The sequence below is a fragment of the Microtus pennsylvanicus genome, chromosome 1, assembly GCF_037038515.1.
Source record: "Microtus pennsylvanicus isolate mMicPen1 chromosome 1, mMicPen1.hap1, whole genome shotgun sequence".
NCBI classification, from domain to species: domain Eukaryota; kingdom Metazoa; phylum Chordata; class Mammalia; order Rodentia; family Cricetidae; genus Microtus; species Microtus pennsylvanicus.
Window position 1 is genome coordinate 101,181,126 of NC_134579.1, and position 6,265 is coordinate 101,187,390.

Below are 6,265 nucleotides of genomic sequence, written 5' to 3' on the forward strand. Positions count from 1 at the left end.
TTCTTTCAGCTCGTGTAGTCGGTCTGTCTAGTGGCCAGTGTTCTGTGCCTTTTGGTTCTCTGGGTGAGACTGCGGTTTAAGAGATCTCCCCAGGTGTCGTATTAGGATGCTGTGTAGTGTTCCTAAGAGCCAGCGTCCTGGATTTCACTCTGGAATAGAATGTGTCAACTTGGAGGAGGAGCTGAATTGGGGAACTGCCTCTCTCAGATTGGCCTGGGGACGCATCTGTGGGGCATTTTCTTGACTGAGGATTGACGTGGAAGGGCCTAGTCCACTGTGGGCAACTCTGGGTGTTGCCATCCCTGGGCAAGGGAGGCTGTATAAGGAGAGAAGCTGAATGAGCAGTAAGCAGCATCCCTCCTTGGTCTCTGCTTCAATTCCTGCCTCAGTTTCCCTTGATGGACTGTGTGTGAGCTGTGAGCCAAATAAACCCATTCTTCCCCAGGTTGCTTTAGGTCAGGGCTTTAGAACAGCATCAGAGAAGCAAACAAGGACGCGCCTTCCCCTCGCCCATGTTCATGCCGGTGTCCTCACGCCTTCCCCTCGCCCATGTTCATGCCGGTGTCCTCACGCCTTCCCCTCGCCCATGTTCATGCCGGTGTCCTCACGCCTTCCCCTCGCCCATGTTCATGCCGGTGTCCTCACGCCTTCCCCTCGCCCATGTTCATGCCGGTGTCCTCACGCCTTCCCCTCGCCCATGTTCACGCCGGTGTCCTCACGCCTTCCCCTCGCCCATGTTCATGCCAGTGTCCTCACGCCTTCCCCTCGCCCATGTTCACGCCGGTGTCCTCACGCCTTCCCCTCGCCCATGTTCACGCCGGTGTCCTCACGCCTTCCCCTCGCCCATGTTCACGCCGGTGTCCTCACGCCTTCCCCTCGCCCATGTTCACGCCGGTGTCCTCACGCCTTCCCCTCGCCCATGTTCATGCCGGTGTCCTCACGCCTTCCCCTCGCCCATGTTCATGCCAGTGTCCTCACGCCTTCCCCTTGCCCATGTCGGTGTCCTCACGCCTTCCCCTCGCCCATGTTGGTGTCCTCTGGCTCTTCCTTGCCAGGTTGTCCACAGTCCTGTACAATCAACATTGCTGACAGTGCCTGCTTGCTTCCTGTATTGTCTTCCTTGCTCAAGCCCCAGAAAGTAGGGTGACCCTACTGTCCTCTGTCCACACCAGGCCCCAAGAGAGCCTGTCTTGCTTTGAGTGTCAAGTAAACTGGTACATTCTGAGTCTGGGGTCTCATCCCCACTAAGAGCCACACACACGTGTGTTCGGTGATTACTTAATGGTGTCCCAGGAGTTTGTGACATGTAAATCCTACTGTAAAAGAAAAAGATTCTCAGCTTCGGCATGTTCTCCTCTTCCCATGGAGGGAAGCTGCACCGCCATGCACATACTAGCTTGGGGAGCAGGGTCACCTGGTCCCTAACCTATGCCTCATGTCCCCACCCACACCTCTAGCACCTCCACCCTGATGGGGCTGAGATGGCCTCCAACCACCTGCCAGTCCTCCCATCAGAAAGAGCGGTTTCACATACTCAGTCTCCAGTGGCTTCCCTCCAGTCTCAAACCCTTAGCTTTTCAGGTACCGGACTGTGAATCCCTAGTGCTAGCAGGAAGGTCGGCGTGTGATAGTAACTGGGAAACAAGGAAATCACAGAAAGCCAGAGGTAACTTCTTCAAGCTTGGTACACGAATGTGTCGGGATGCCTGTCTGTCTGCAGGAAGCTGCCCGACAGTTGAAATGCGTGTGCAGCAAAGATGGAGCTTCCAGATCCATTGCAATGGCTCAGTGGGTAAAGGAGCCTGCTGCCAGACCCCCGAATGCACACAGAGGAAGGTGACCACTAGCCTCTGCAAGCTTGGAATCCCAGCTCTTGAGAGGTGGAGGCAGGGAAATCAGGAGTTCCAAGTCGGGGCCAGCATGGACTATATGAGACCTTGTCTTAGAAAAAAAGCTAATAAATATGTAGGCTCCCCAGTGATAGCCTCAAATTTTTGATTCATTACCGTTCTAATCATAAGGGCAGGGGAAATGGAGGAGGGTCCGGTAATCAGGAGAATTGGGCTGGCCAGAGAAGGCATTTGAGCAGGAGTCTTGGGTGGTTTCTTCCCACCTTGAGAAACGCTGAATTTTAACAAGTATCCTTTTTTCTTTCTTTAAACTTTTATTTTATTTTGTTTTATTTTATTATGACAGAGTCTGTCTTAGTGTTCTCTTGCTGTGAAGAGACACCATGGCCACAGCAACTCTTAGAAAGAAAACATTTAAGAGGTTTATCCCATTATTGTCATGGCAGGAAGCATGGTGGTGTGCAGACAGACATGGTGTTGAAGAGGGAGCTTTGAGTTCTACGTCTGGATCAGCAGGAAGAGACAGTGAGCCAATAGGCCTGACTTGAGTTTCTGAAACCTCAAAGCCCACCCCCTAGTGACACACTTCCTCCAGCAAGGCTACACCTCACCTCCCTGTGAGCCTGTGGAGGCTGTTTCATTCAGACCACCACACGGTCTCACTGTGTACCCCAGACTGGCCTAGAACTCACTATGTGACCAGGTTAGCCTCAAACTCATAGAAATCCACTGCCTCTGCCTCCCAAATGCTGGGGTTAAAGACATGCTCCACCTACCCTGCAGAGAGCCATGAGTATTTTGAATTTACCTGTTTACAGCCTTAATCTTTTAGAGATATTGTCAAATTGATTTAAAGGAGTATTTTAATTTTATTTCTGATACTATGATATTTTTTAAAAGCCTGATTAAAAGACCAACTTAGACATGGAAGTGTTTATTTGGCTTACAATTCTGTTACGAACCATCACTGGGGAAGTCAGGGCAGGAACTGCAGAGAGCTATCCCTTCACACTGCAGTTAAGAGCAGAGAGAAATGAATGCCTGCCTCTCGTGCTGAGCTCAGTTTCTCCACTCTTAACAGTTCGGTGGCCCCTTGCCTAGGGAATGATCCGCTCACAGTGGGCTGGAGCTTCCCACGTCAGTTAACTTAAGACAGTTGGGGCTAGAGAGATGGCTCAACATCTAAGAGCAGTGGCTTCTCTTTCCGAGGACCTGGGTTCAATTTTCCAGCACCTACATGTTGGCTCACAACTGTCTGTGACTGTAGTTGCAGGGAATCCCACGCCACCTTCTGGTGTCTGAAGTATGGCATGCACACGGTACACAGACACACATACATTCAGGCAAGCATACACATGGTTTGACCCCCATAGGCTCATATATTCAAATGTTTGGTTCCTAGCTAATGGGCTGTTCAGGAAGGATTAAGAGGTGTGGCCTTGTTGGAATTGTGTTCCTGGGATGGGCTCTGAGGTTTCAAAGCCCACACCATTCCCCCTGTCTGCTCTCTGTCTGCTTCCATTTGTGGGTAAGTTGCCTTGGATGCCTTTAACCCTAGCACTTTGGAGACAGAGGCAGGCAGATCTCTGAGTTCAAGGCCAGCCTGGTCTACAGAGTGAGCGCCAGGACAGCCAGTGCTATACAGAGAAACTCTGTCTCAAAAAACAAATAAATTGGGGGCTGGAGAGATGGCTCAGTGGTTAAGAGCATTCCCTGTTCTTCCAAAGGTCGTGAGTTCAATTCCCAGCAACCACATGGTGGCTCACAACCATCTGTAATGAGGTCTGGTGCCCTCTTCTGTCCTTCAGGCATACACGCAGAAAGAATATTGTATGCATGATAAATAAATATTTTTAAAAAATGCAAATAAATTGCCTTGGCCTGGGCAGTAGTAGCGCACGCCTTTAATCCTTGCACTGGGGAGACAGTGGCAGGCGGATCTCTGTGAGTTTGAGGCCAGCCTGGTCTACAGAAGGAGTTCCAGGATAGCCAGGGCTAAAGAAAAAAAAGGTTTCCCATATATATGCCTACAAGCCAACTCAAAGTAGACAGTCCCTCATTGAGACTTCCCTGGTGATTCTAAATTGTGTCAAGCTGGCAAAAAATTTTTTAGGTTTTTTTTTTTTAATGTATGTATGTTTCACCTTCATGTATGTACGTATACCACATCCTCTGGTGCCTGTGGAGCCAGAAGAGGGCATTGGGTCCCCTGGAACTGGAGTTACAGATGGTTGTGAGCCACCATGTGGGTGTTGGGAACAGAGTTCATGTCCTCTGGAAGAACAGCAAATGGTTTTAATCGCTGAGCCATCTCTCCAGCCCTAACAGGAGGAACGGCACTTCTGGGACTTGGAGATCCAAGCCTGGCTCTGCAGGACCAGGGCCTTGGCTGTTTCCCAAGGCAGCACAGAAGGAGGTTATGTAGAAACTGCTTTCCCTCCTGGCCCAAGAACCAAGCAGACTCTTTCTTTTTCCCCTTTGGAACTTAATTTCTGTTTACTCTCTGGCGTCCTCCACTAAAGGAGCTGTAATTACCATATATTAGCATGTATTTCCATAAAGAGAACACTCTTAGAAATCAGCCTGGAGGGAGTCCAGAGAGGCCCTTTTCAGCTTCCTCGTTCCATAGAATGTAGTAAATGTTTACTGAAAGCCAAGCAAGTGTTCAACCCTGAATTCCAGAGCCGGTGAGAGGCTGGGGTATGATGGAGACCGGATGCTGGGGGCTTTGAGGGCCTCTCAAAGGGGATCTTTCACCATGGAATGTGGACTGGAAGGAGGTTAGGAGAAGGCCCTGGCAATGATGCCCCCAGAGGGGTCAGCGTCCTGACTTAGGGGCAGGGCAATTGGGGGAGTCCAGGGACAGAGGCACTGAGGAGGCTGGGGAGGACAAGAGTCCAGAATGATATAAAGTGGGTCTCACAGGGACTGGAGAGACGGCTCAGTGGCTGTGAGCAGTTGCTGCCCTTATAGAGGCTGGAGTTTGAGTCCTCGCACATCAGGCAGCTCACAACCAGCCACCTGCAACTCCGGCTCCAGGGATCCAACTTCCTCTTCAGGCACCCTCACACATGCGCATGAGAGAGGGAGAGAACACACACAAAATTAAAAATAAATCCAAGGCTGGAGAGATGGCTCGGTGGTTAAGAGCACTGACTGTTCTTCCAGAAGTCCTGAGTTCAGTTCCTAGCAACCACCTGGTGACTCACAGCCATCTGTAATGGGATTTGATGCCCTCTTCTGACATACAGGTTTACATGCAGATAGAGCACCATATACATAAAATTAAAAGAAATTTAAAGCTGGACGGTGGTGGCACATGCCTTTAATCCCAGCACTTGGGAGGCAGAGGCAGGAGGATCTTTGTGACAGAGTGAGTTCAGGACAGCCAGGACTGTTACACAGAGAAACCTTGTCTTTAAAAAAAAAAATAGGCGAGAACAATAACGGATCTTAGGGGTGATTTATTTGGTAGAATGCCTACTTGAAGCCCGGGGTTCCATTAGTGGTGGCAGGGCACGCCTATATGCCTGACCCTTGAGAAGTAGAAGGGTAGAAGGTGAGGCATTCAAAATCAAATACTTTAACTACATAGCAAGTTTGAGGCTAGCCTGGGCTACATGAGAGAACCTGTCTCAAAAAACAAAAAACCCAAGTGATACCACTGAGATACCTTCTCATTCTGAAGGACCTGCTGGGGAGAAGGCTGGACCGTCTCTAGCCAGGAGGGAAGGCAGAAGGATGGATCTTAGGAAGACTCAGAAAGGGGGTTGGTGGGACTGTAAAGTGAGTAAGAAAGGTCAGAGTAGGTAGTATGATTTGCTGCCCCCCTCCACCATCTAAGCAGTCTAACCCCCCAAATCCTAATAGCGTTATGAGGGCGTTATGTGTTCAGGGGTGGGGCCTTTGGGAAGTGATTGGGTCATTAGTGTGGGGTCACTGCAGTTGAACCCTGGTGGCTTTATGAGAAGAGAGACCACTGTGTGGTGTGATGGGTACACACCTCTACCACATGAGGCAGTCCAGGGGGCTCCCACCATGCTGCTAGAGCCTCTGTCTCCACAAGTGTAAACTGGAATAAACAGCTTGTCTTTATAATGTAGCCCCAGGCGTTTTCCTAAAATGCAGAAGAACCACTATATTAGGATGTTTGGTAGTAAATTTTTACAGTAGACTGTGATAGTGGGACACATCAGGTAGGCCATGAGTGCAGGGGACAGAGAGAGGGGCCAGTGCTGGTCACACAAACGCTGAGACCATGCTGTGTGACAAGACCTAGGATTCATAGAAAAGCAAGGAACAGGATTCATTGATTGAGAGAGAATATGCTGTATACCTTCATTGTATGTGTCCAAGAATCGGTGTTCAAAGGCAGTCTGGCTAAGGCTTTAGAAAAAGTATAGGAGCCAGCAGGA